Source organism: Hyla sarda, chromosome 7, assembly GCF_029499605.1.
Source record: "Hyla sarda isolate aHylSar1 chromosome 7, aHylSar1.hap1, whole genome shotgun sequence".
NCBI classification, from domain to species: domain Eukaryota; kingdom Metazoa; phylum Chordata; class Amphibia; order Anura; family Hylidae; genus Hyla; species Hyla sarda.
In genome coordinates, this window is record NC_079195.1 from 18,787,972 (window position 1) to 18,801,575 (window position 13,604).

The window sequence follows — 13,604 nt, forward strand, 5'->3', positions numbered from 1 at the left end:
GTAGTTATATTCTTGTATATAGGAGCAGTATTATAGTGGTTATATTCTTGTATATAGGAGCAGTATTATAGTAGTTATATTCTTGTATATAGGAGGCAGTATTATAGTAGTTATATTCTTGTATATAGGAGCAGTATTATAGTAGTTATATTCTTGTATATAGGAGCAGTATTATAGTGGTTATATTCTTGTATATAGGAGCAGTATTATAGTAGTTATATTCTTGTATATAGGAGGCAGTATTATAGTAGTTATATTCTTGTATATAGGAGCAGTATTATAGTGGTTATATTCTTGTATATAGGAGCAGTATTATAGTAGTTATATTCTTGTATATAGGAGGCAGTATTATAGTAGTTATATTCTTGTATATAGGAGCAGTATTATAGTAGTTATATTCTTGTATATAGGAGCAGTATTATAGTAGTTATATTCTTGTATATAGGAGCAGTATTATAGCGGTTATATTCTTGTATAAAGGAGCAATATTATAGTAGTTATATTCTTGTATATAGGAGCAGTATTATAGTAGTTATATTCTTGTATATAGGGGCAGTATTATAGTAATTATATTCTTGTATATGGGAGCAGTATTATAGTACTTATATTCTTGTATATAGGAGCAGTATTATAGTAGTTATATTCTTGTATATAGGAGCAGTATTATAGTAGTTATATTCTTGTATATAGGAGCAGTATTATAGTGGTTATATTCTTGTATATATGAGCAGTATTATAGTGGTTATATTCTTGTATATAGGAGCAGTATTATAGTAGTTATATTCTTGTATATAGGAGCAGTATTATAGTAGTTATATTCTTGTATATAGGAGCAGTATTATAGTAGTTATATTCTTGTATATAGGAGCAGTATTATAGCAGTTATATTCTTGTATATAGGAGCAGTATTATAGCAGTTATATTCTTGTATATAGGAGCAGTATTATAGCGGTTATATTCTTGTATATAGGAGCAGTATTATAGCGGTTATATTCTTGTATATAGGAGCAGTATTATAGCAGTTATATTCTTGTATATAGGAGCAGTATTATAGTAGTTATATTCTTGTATATAGGAGCAGTATTATAGTAGTTATATTCTTGTATATAGGAGCAGTATTATAGTAGTTATATTCTTGTATACAGGAGCAGTATTATAGTAGTTATATTCTTGTATACAGAAGCAGTATTATAGTAGTTATATTCTTGTATATAGAAGCAGTATTATAGTAGTTATATTCTTGTATATAGGAGCAGTATTATAGTAGTTATATTCTTGTATATAGAAGCAGTATTATAGTAGGTATATTCTTGTATATAGGAGGCAGTATTATAGTAGTTATATTCTTGTATATAGGAGGAGTATTATAGTAGTTATATTCTTGTATATAGGAGCAGTATTATAGTAGTTATATTCTTGTATATAGGAGGCAGTATTATAGTAGTTATATTCTTGTACATATGGGACAGTATTATAGTAGTTATATTCTTGAAAAATAGGAGCAGTATTATAGTAGATATATTCTTGTATATAGGATCAGTATTATAGTAGTTATATTCTTGTATATAGGAGCAGTATTATAGTAGTTATATTCTTGTATATAGGGGCAGTATTATAGTAGTTATATTCTTGTATATAGGAAGCAGTATTATAGTAGTTATATTCTTGTATATAGGAGCAGTATTATAGTAGTTATATTCTTGTATATAGGAGCAGTATTATAGTAGTTATATTCTTGTATATAGGGGCAGTATTATAGTAGTTATATTCTTGTACATAGGGGCAGTATTATAGTAGTTATATTCTTGTATATAGGAGCAGTATTATAGTAGTTATATTCTTGTATATAGGAGCAGTATTATAGTAGTTATAGTCTTGTATATAGGAAGCAGTATTATAGTAGTTATATTCTTGTATATAGGAGCAGTATTATAGTAGTTATATTCTTGTATATAGGAGGCAGTATTATAGTAGATATATTCTTGTATATAGGAGCAGTATTATAGTAGTTATATTCTTGTATATAGGGAGCAGTATTATAGTAGTTATATTCTTGTATATATGGGCAGTATTATAGTAGTTATATTCTTGTATATAGGAGCAGTATTATAGTAGTTATTTTCTTGTATATAGGAGGCAGTATTATAGTAGTTATATTCTTGTATATAGGGGCAGTATTATAGTAGTTATATTCTTGTATATAGGAGCAGTATTATAGTAGTTATATTCTTGTATATAGGGGCAGTATTATAGTAGTTATATTCTTGTATATAGGAGCCAGTATTATAGTAGTTATATTCTTGTATATAGGAGCAGTATTATAGTAGTTATTTTCTTGTATATAGGAGGCAGTATTATAGTAGTTATATTCTTGTATATAGGGGCAGTATTATAGTAGTTATATTCTTGTATATAGGAGCAGTATTATAGTAGTTATATTCTTGTATATAGGGGCAGTATTATAGTAGTTATATTCTTGTATATAGGAGCAGTATTATAGTAGTTATATTCTTGTATATAGGAGCAGTATTATAGTAGTTATATTCTTGTATATAGGGGCAGTATTATAGTAGTTATATTCTTGTATATAGGAGCAGTATTATAGTAGTTATATTCTTGTATATATAGGAGCAGTATTATAGTAGTTATATTCTTGTATATAGGGGCAGTAGTATTTTATATTTACTGCTCTAGTGTTATAATATATACAGTGTTTGCCCTTAGTTCTCTCCCTTTTATATGGTGTCTGTTATGTCGGCCTCGGATACTGATCTATCACATATACATCTTGCCCTTTTATTATAATTTATTGCCTTTAGTGAACTTTTAATCCTATATTGACCTCGCCTTGAACCCTGCAGATCGTCTCCCTGATACCGGGTAATAAAATCTGCAATTTATAGCTATGGCAACAAACAGTTGTTTTCTCTCTATTGTAATGGATCCCTCAGTGTATACAGCCGGGCAGGTTCAAACTGTAAAGTGATAGATAGGGCGACACAAAGCCAATAGATATTAGTGCGCAAATCATGACATTAGTTCCTGACCCCAAATTCTTGTATGTCGGTATGACCACAGATAAGTAGCTACATTTTACCTCCACTATTTTTAGCGCCATTATTTTTACTGTACTAGGATCAACATAGGGTCAGAGTTTTATACTACATGGGGAGGGGGTTGGGCCCTTTAATTTTACCATTTAACGCTGTGCTTCCCAACCAGTGTGCATCCAGCTGTTGCAAAACTACAACTCCCAGCATGCGCGGACTGACTAGAAACTAAACAAGGCACTAGGAACACACATATAATGCTGTAAACAACAACTGCACAGAGCTTACACTATAACTAGAGATGAGCGAACTTACAGTATATTAGATTCGTCACGAACTTCTCGGCTCGGCGGTTGCTGACTTTTCCTGCATAAATTAGTTCAGCTTTCCAGTGCTCCCGTGGGCTGGAAAAGGTGGATACAGTCCTAGGAGACTCTTTCCTAGGACTGTATCCACCTTTTCCAGCCCACGGGAGCACCGGAAAGCTGAACTAATTTATGCAGGAAAAGTCATCAACCGCCGAGCCGAGAAGTTCGTGACGAATCGAATTTACTGTAAATTCGCTCATCTCTAACTATAACCCGCACCATACTGCAAAAGTCAGCAATCTATGAAGCAGTGTTTCCCAACCAGTGTGCCTCCAGCTGTTGGTAAACAAATATATATATATATATATATATATAATCTACATACCTTTACATTTGGGATCAGATAATCTTTACATAGGAGATACCAATTAATTATAATTTTTTTTTATTCTTTTTTCATAGGGTAAATTAGAAACATTTGATACAAATTATAATCATTTTTTATGAAAAAAAAAAAATTTCTATTTTTAACTCTTCCCCCCTGTGATTGATTTATTTATTTCGTTTTTTTCTTTTCTGGAATTGTGGTTCATCTTTATGCCTGAGGAGTCGTTCTGCCCCCTGAAGTGAATCTTTTGGCTGCAGCTGGGATCTCTGAGCACATCCAGACATGTAAAGGTGTTTGCTATGCACAACTTCCTCAGGTGAGCAGCACTTAAAGGGGTACTCTAAAGGAAAAATCTTTACTTTTATTTTTTTTCCAAATCAACTGGTCCCAGCAAGTTAAACAGATTTGTAAATGACTTCTATTAAAAAAAAAATCTTAACCCTTCCAGTACTTATCAGCTGCTGTTATGCTCCACAGGAAGTTGTGTAGTTCTTTCCAGTCCTGACCACAGTGCTCTCTTCTGACACCTCTGTCCATGTCAGGAACTGTCCAGAACAGGAGTGGTTTGCTATGGGAATTCGCTCCTACTACTGCTCCACATCCCCCCCCAGCGGAGTACCCCTTTAATGCTTTTCGGCAGTATTATGCACAAATGTCAGGGATGGGTTAAAACAAGGTACAGTGGTGGATCCTAGAATTTCAGGGACTTACTATTGTAATCCCGACCTGTTTTGTCAGGTATTGAGCCAGAATTTGACGCATTACGTCACAAATTGTGTCTGCGCCAGAATTTGCGCCAAAAAAAATAAAAAAAAGTCGACCAACTCTCCCCTTTTACTCAGAAATCCTGGAAAGGGGGTGTGTGGTCGTTGGGAAAAGGGGGTGTATCCCCGACATTTTAGAAAAATCATAATTTACTAATGTTTCCACAGAAAATGTGGTGGATTTGGGCTGTAGGAAACCCCACAGCTCAGAGCAGGGGTACAAAAAAATAAATAAATAAATAAATGTAGGGAAACATTAGTAAATACGGTAGAAAAATACTTGTAGAGAAATAAAACCCACAAAGAAAACTACACAGCACTCCTAGTGAATTCAGGCCAATGGGATGAACTGCAGCTAAACTAGGGTGAGCTACAGCAAATGAGCAAGAAAATGAGTAGTAAGAGCGCCACCTGGTGGTTATATGTGTGAACTGATTAAAGCACAAACTCAATAAAGAATAATACAGATCCTTTGGATAAGGCAGTGTTTCCCAACCAGGGTGCCTCCAGATGTTGCAAAACTACAACTCCCAGCATGCCTGGACAGCCTTTGGCTGTCCAGGCATGCTGGGAGTTGTAGTTTTGCAACACCTGGAGGCACCCTGGTTGGGAAACACTGGGTTAGGGGATAAGATGCCTCTGGGTGGAGTACCCCTTTAACCCCTTAAGGACTCAGCCCATTTTGGCCTTAAGGACTCAGACAATTTCATTTTTACGTTTTCATTTTTTCCTCCTCGCCTTCTAAAAATCATAACTCTTTTATATTTTCATCCACAGACTAGTATGAGGGCTTGTTTTTTGCGCGACCAGTTGTCCTTTGTAATGACATCACTCATTATATCATAAAATGTATGGCGCAACCAAAAAACACTATTTTTGTGGGGAAATTAAAACGAAAAACGCAATTTTGCTAATTTTGGAAGGTTTCGTTTTCACGCCGTACAATTTATGGTAAAAATGACGTGTGTTCTTTATTCTGAGGGTCAATACGATTAAACTGATACCCATTATTACATACTTTTATATTATTGTTGCGCTTAAAAAAAAACTTTTTAACCAAATTAGTACGTTTATAATCCCTTTATTTTGATGACCTCTAACTTTTTTATTTTTTCATATAAGCGGCGGTATGGGGGCTAATTTTTTGCGCCATGATCTGTACTTTTTTTTTATACCACATTTGCATATAAAAAACTTTTAATTAATTTTTTATAATTTTTTTTTTAATAAAATGTATAAAAAAAGTAGGAATTTTGGACTTTTTTTTTTTTCGTTCACGCCGTTCACCGTACGGGATTATTAACATTTTATTTTAATAGTTCGGACATTTACGCACGCGGCAATACCAAATATGTCTATAAAAAAAAAATTGACGCTTTTTGGGGGTAAAATAAGAAAAAACGGACGTTTTACTTTTTTATTGGGGGAGGGGATTTTTCACTTTTTTTTTACTGTTACTTTTACATTTTTTTTTACACTTGAACAGTCCCCATAGGGGACTATTCATAGCAATACCATGATTGCTAATACTGATCTGTTCTATGTATAGGACATAGAACAGATCAGTATTATCGGTCATCTTCTGCTCTGGTCTGCTCGATCACAGACCAGAGCAGGAGACGCCGGGAGCCGGACGGAGGAAGGAGAGGGGACCTCCGTGCGGCGTTATGAATGATCGGATCCCCGCAGCAGCGCTGCGGGCGATCCGATCATTCATTCAAATCGCGCACTGCCGCAGATGCCGGGATCTGTATTGATCCCGGCACCTGAGGGGTTAATGGCGGACGCCCGCGAGATCGCGGGCGTCGGCCATTGCCGGCGGGTCCCTGGCTGCGATCAGCAGCCGGGATCAGCCGCGCATGACACGGGCACGATGCCCGCGGTTATGCACAGGATGTAAATGTACGTCCTGGTGCGTTAAGTACCACCTCACCAGGACGTACATTTACGCCCTGCGTCCTTAAGGGGTTAAAGGGGTACTCCGGTGAAAACCTTTTTTCTTTTAAATCAACTGGTGGCAGAAAGTTAAACATATTTGTAAATTACTTCTATTAAAAAATCTTAATCCTTCCAGTACTTATTAGCTGCTGAATGCTACAGAGGAAATTCTTTTCATTTTGGAACACTGATGACATCACCAACACAGTGCTCTCTGCTGACATCTCTGTCCATTTTAGCAACCATGCATAGCAGATGTGTGCTAAGGGCAGCATGGTGGCTCAGTGGTTGGCACTGCTGCCTTGCAGTGCTGGGGACTTGGGTTCAAATCCCACTAAGGACAACAATAAATAAAGCGTTATTATTATTATTATAATGACGTCAGCAGAGAGAACTGTGCTCGTGATGTCATCAGAGAGCATTCCAAAAAGAAAAGCATTTCCTCTGTAGTATTCAGCAGCTAATAAGTACAGGAAGGATTAAGATTTTTTTAATAGAAGTAATTTACAAATATGTTTAACTTTCTGCCACCAGTTGATTCAAAAGAAAAAAGGTTTTCACCGGAGTACCCCTTTAATGTTATAAATGCTATATTTTAATAGTTTGGACATTTCAGCACGGGGCGATTTATCAAAAGCTGAGCAAAGGAAAAGTTGTCCAGTTGCCCATAGCAACCAATCAGATTGCGTCCTTCATTTTTGCACAGACCTTGTTAAAAATGAAAGAAGCGATCTGATTGGTTGCTATGGGCAACTGGGCAACTTTTCCTCTGGACAGGTTTTGATAAATCTCCCCAATATGTTTTTTTTCTTTTTCTTTAAGCGTTAAAAAAAAAAAAAAAATATGTATATATATAGATAGATATATATATAAAAAACACTTCTTTAGCCCCCATAGGAGACTTGTATTAGCCATCATTAGATTCCTCATACAGATCAATGCATTATCTATGTACTGCACTGATCCATGAATTCTGCGCTCTGTTGGTACAGTCTGCCACAGACAGGTTCTATCAATAGGAGCAGATTGGCAGCCACAAAGGCTCAGGTAATCGCTCTGGCCGCCAGGACAAGTGATCTCCTGGCTGCAATAACGCAACGGCCAGGAGATCCGACCCACTGCACAGGCATTTTAAAGGGGTACTCCCGTGGAAAATTTTTTTTTTTTTTTTTTTTTTAAATCAACTGGTGCCAGAAAGTTAAACAGATTTGTAAATCACTTCTATTAAAAAATCGTAATCCTTCCAGTACCTTTTAGGGGCTGTATACTAAAGAGAAATCCAAAAAAGAAATGCATTTCCTCTGATGACATGACCACAGTGCTCTCTGCTGTCCAATTTAGGAACTGTCCAGAGCAGGAAAAAATCCCCATTGCAAACATATGCTGCTCTGGACAGTTCCTAAAATGGGCAGCAGAGGTCAGCAGAGAGCACTGTGCTCATGACATCAGAGGAAATGCATTTCTTTTTTGGATTTCTCTTTAGTATACAGCCCCTAAAAAGTACTGGAAGGATTTACATTTTTTAATAGAAGTGATTTACAAATCTGTTTAACTTTCTGGCTCCTTCGTGAAAGGAAGGACGGTTCTCTGGACTCCTTATGCCCACTGAAGGGTGAAGATTGAATGGAGTTCTGATGGACGGCCGCGTATATCAGTGAGCACTTGGGGTGAAGTTTGTTTGTCATTTCTATTTAAATTGTTGCCTGAAGACGGCTACTAAAGAGCATAAGTGTTTTAAATGCAGAAAGTGCTTTGTGATTGTTGCTTCTATGAATGTAGCACTGACATGACATCATGACATCAGAGGAAATGCATTTCTTTTTTGGATTTCTCTTTAGTATACAGCCCCTAAAAACTACAGGAAGGATTCAAATTTTTTAATAGAAGTGATTTACAAATCTGTTTAACTTTCCGGCACCAGTTGATAAAAAAAAAAAAAAAAAAAGTTTTCCACGGGAGTACCCCTTTAACCCCTTAAGGACTCAGGGTTTTTCCGTTTTTGCACTTTCATTTTTTCCTCCTTACCTTTTAAAAATCATACCCCTTTCAATTTTCCACCTAAAAATCCATAGTATGGCTTATTTTTTGCGTCGCCAATTCTACTTTGCAGTGACATTAGTCATTTTACCCAAAAATGCACGGCGAAACGGAAAAAAAAATCATTGTGCGACAAAATCGAAAAAAAAAACGCCATTTTGTAACTTTTGGGGGCTTCCGTTTCTACGCAGTGCATATTTCGGTAAAAATTACACCTTATCATTATTCTGTAGGTCCATACGGTTAAAATGATCCCCTACTTATATAGGTTTGATTTTGTCGTACTTCTGGAAAAAATCATAACTACATGCAGGAAAATGTATACGTTTAAAAATGTCATCTTCTGACCCCTATAACTTTTTTATTTTTCCACGTACAGGGGGGTATGAGGACTCATTTTTTGCGCCGTGATCTGAAGTTTTTATTGGTATGATTTTTGTTTTGATTGGACTTTTTGATCACTTTTTATTCATTTTTTAATGTTATAAAAAGTTACCAAAATATGCTTTTTGGACTTTGGAATTTTTTTGCGCGTACGCCATTGACCGTACGGCTTAATTAATGATATATTTTTATAGTTTGGACATTTACGCACGCGGCGATACCACATATGTTTATTTTTATTTTTTTTACACTGTTTTATTTTTTTTATGGGAAAAGGGGGGTGATTCAAACTTTTATTAGGGAAGGGGTTAAATGACACTTATTAACACTTTTTTTTTACTTTTTTTTTGCAGTGTTATAGGTCCCATAGGGACCTATAACACTGCACACACTGATCTCTTATACTGATCATTGTTATCCCATAGGGACCTATAACACTGCACACACTGATCTCTCATCCTGATCACAGGCGTATATTAACACGCCTGTGATCAGCATTATCGGCGCTTGACTGCTCCTGCCTGGATCTCAGGCACGGAGCAGTCATTCGTCGATCGGACACCGAGGAGGCAGGTAAGAGACCTCCCGGTGTCCGATCAGCTGTTCGGGACGCCGCGATTTCACCGCGGCGGTCCCGAACAGCCCGACTGAGCAGCCGGGATACTTTCAGTTTCACTTTAGAAGCGGCGGTCAGCTTTGACCGCCGCTTCTAAAGGGTTAATACCGCACATCGCCGCGATCGGCGATGCGTGGTATTAGCCGCGGGTCCCGGCCGTTGATTAGCGCCAAGACCCACGCGATATGATGCGGGATCGCGGCGCGATCCCGCTTCATATCGCGGGAGCCGGCGCAGGACGTAAATATACGTCCTGCGTCGTTAAGGGGTATTCTGCCCTTAACCTCTTAAGGACCCATGACGTATGCATACGTCATGTCTTTTCCTGGTCTCCGCCGCTCACCCAGCGGAGATCGGAAGCGGATGCCTGCTGAAATCCTTCAGCAGAGATCCAGGGCAAACGCCGAGGGGGGCCATGTAGGCAAGGGAAATCGCCCTTGCGATCTGCGGCGATACCGGGCTGATCGGGTCTCTGGGACCCGACCGCCCGGTAATTTCGCATGATCCCGGCTGTCACAGACAGCCAGGACCATGCTGAAGTATAGGAGAGAGGTGGCAAGCCTGCCACCTCCTCCGATCCCCTGCGATTCTTCGGTTAGTTAACCAACCAATCGCAGGGGGGGGGGGTGAGGTTACTTCCTCCCGTCCTGCCCGGCCCCTGGAAGTCCGAAGAGGACGGGAGGAAGACCGGAGGACGCGGCGGGGGACGGGGAAGTGCTGGGGACCGGCCCCGGTACTTACCTCGTGCCTGAAGACCCGGATCCCGGTGATGAAGATGGCGGCGGCGGCGACAGGTGAGTTGATCTTCAGCCGCGGTCGGGCCCTTTACAGCAATGCACGTCGCTGTAAAGCGACATGCATTGCTGTATTGGGACCCTGTATACTACAATTCCCAGCATGCCCAGACAGCCCTTGGCATCTGGGCATGCTGGGAGTTGCAGTTTTGAAACATCTGAGGGTCCGCAGTTTTGGGACCACTGTGCCCTTCCAGATGTTGCAAAACTACACATCCTCAGCATGCCCTTACTGTCCAGGCATGCTGGGAGTTGTAGTTCTCTAACATCTGGCCCTTCAGATGTTGCAGAACTACAACTCCCAGCATGCCTGGACAGTTTTGGCATACTGGGAGTTGTAGTTTTGCAACATTTGGAAGGGCACAGATTGGGATCCACTGTATTAGTGGTCTGCAAACTGTAGTCCTCCAGATGTTGCAAACTACAACTCCAAGCATGCTGGGAGTTGTAGTTCGGCAACATCTGGCTCTAAAGATGTTTCCGAACTACTACTCCCAGCATGCCTGAGAATGTTTGGGAGTTGTGGTTTTGCAACAACAGGAGGCACACTGGTTGGGAAACATTGTCTGTTTCCTAACTCAGTGTTTCCCAACCCGTGTGCCTCCAGCTGTTGCAAAACTATAACTACCAGCATGCACTGATAGACTGTGCATGCTGGGAGTTGTAGTTTTGCAACAGCTGGAGGTCCCCCCCCCCCCTGTGAATGTACAGGGTACATTCACATGGGCAGGGGCTTACAGTGAGTATCAGGCTGCAAGTTTGCGATGCAGCAAATTTTGCGCGGCAGCTCAAACTCGCAGCGGGAAAATCGCTGTAACCCCCCCGCCCGTGTGACTGTACCCTAAAAACACTACACTACACTAACACAAAATAAAATAAAAAGTAAAAAACACTACATATACACATACCCCTACACAGCCCCCCTCCCCTCCCCAATAAAAATGAAAAACGTCTGGTACGCCACTGTTTTCAAAATGGAGCCTCCAGCTGTTGCAAAACAACAACTCCCAGTATTGCCGGACAGCCGTCGACTGCCCAAGCATGCTGGGAGTTTTGCAACAGCTGGAGGCAACCTGTTTGGGAAGCACTGGCGTAGAATACCCCTATGTCCACCCCTATGCAAATCCTTAATTCAGGCCTCAAATGCGCATGGCGCTCTCTCACTTTGGAGCCCTGTCGTATTTCAAGGCAACAGTTTAGGGCCACATATGGGGTATCGCCGTACTCGGGAGAAATTGCCTTACAAATTTTGGGGGGCTTTTTCTCCTTTCACCCCTTATGAAAAGGTGAAGTTGGGGTCTACACCAGCATGTTAGTGTAAAAAATAAATTTTTTACACTAACATGCTGGAGTTGCCCTATACTTTTCATTTTGACAAGAGGTAAAAGGGAAAAAAGCCCCCCAAAATTTGTAATGCAATTTCTCCCGACTACGGAGATACCCCATATGTGGGCGCAAAGTGCTCTGGAGGCGCACAACAAGGCCCAGAAGGGAGAGTGCACCATGTACATTTGAGGTGATTTGCACAGGGCTGGCTGATTGTTCCAGCGGTTTTGACAAACGCAAAAACAACATGTGACCCCATTTCGGAAACTACACCCCTCACGGAATGTAATGAGGGGTGCAGTGAGAATTTACACCCCACTGGTGTCTGACAGATCTTTGGAACAGTGGGCTGCGCAAATTAAAAATTTTGTACAGCCCACTGTTCCAAAGATCTGACAGACACCAGTGGGGGGTAAATGCTCACTGTACCCCTTGTTGCGTTCCTCAAGGGGTCTAGTTTCCAAAATGGTATGCCATGTTGGGGTTATTTTGCTGTTCTGGCACCATAGGGGCTTCCTAAATGCGACATGCCCCCCGAGCAAAATTTGCTCTCAAAAAGCCAAATATGACTCCTTCTCTTTTGAGCATTGTAGTTCGCCCGTAGTGCGCTTCAGGTCAACTTATGGGGTACCTCCATACTCAGAAGAGATGGGGGTTACAAATTTTGGGGGGTATTTTCTGCTATTAACCATTGCAAAAATGTGAAATTTGGGGGGAAACACACATTTTTGTGAAATTTTTTTTTTTTTTATGTAACCCCATCTCAGAAGAGATGGGGTTACAAATTTTGGGGGGTATTTTCTGCTATTAACCCTTGCAAAAATTTGAAATTTGGGGGAAAACACACATTTTATTGAAATTTTTGATTTTTTTTTTACATATGCAAAAGTTGTGAAACACCTGTGGGGTATTAAGGCTCACTTTATTCCTTGTTATGTTTCTCAAGGGGTCTAGTTTCCAAAATGGTATGCCATGTGTTTTTTTTTTCCTGTTCTGGCACCATAGGGGCTTCATAAATGCAACATGCCCCCCAAAAACCATTTCAGAAAAACGTACGCTCCAAAATCCCCTTGTCGCTCCTTCCCTTCTGAGCCCTCTACTGCGCCCACCGAACACTTTACATAGACATATGAGGTATGTGCTTACTCGAGAGAAATTGGGCTACAATTATAAGTATAAATTTTCTCCTTTTACCCCTTGTAAAAATTCAAAAATTGGGTCTACAAGAACATGCGAGTGTAAAAAATAAAGATTGTGAATTTTCTCCTTCACTTTGCTGCTATTCCTGTGAAACACCTAAAGGGATAAAATGCTGACTGAATGTAATTTTGAATACTTTGGGGGGTTCAGTTTTTATAATGGGGTCATTTGTGGGGTATTTCTAAGATGAAGACCCTTCAAATCCACTTCAAACCTGAACTGGTCCCTGAAAAATTGTGATTTTTGAAATTTTGTGAAAAATTGGAAAATTGCTGCTGAACTTTGAAGCCCTCTGGTGTCTTTCAAAAGTAAAAACTCGTCAATTTTATGATGCAAACATAAAGTAGACATATTGTATATGTGAATAACAAAAAATAATTTTTGTAATATCCATTTTTATTACAAGCAGAGAGCTTCAAAGTTAGAAAAATGCAAAATTTTCAAATTTTTCCTAAAATTTTGGGATTTTTCACCAAGAAAGGATGCAAGTTACCAAATTTTTTTTACCACTATGTTAAAGTAGAATATGCCACGAAAAAACAATCTCGGAATCAGAATGATAACTAAAAGCATTCCAGAGTTATTAATGTTTAAAGTGACAGTGGTCAGATGTGCAAAAAATGGGCGGGTCCTAAGGTGTAAAATGGCTGGGTCCTTAAGGGGTTAAAGGGGCATTCCAGGAAAAAAAAAAAAATTTATATCAACTGGCTCCAGAAAGTTAAACAGATTTGTAAATTACTTCTATTAAAAAATCTTAATCCTTCCAATAATTATCAGCTGCTGAAGTTAAGTTGTTCTT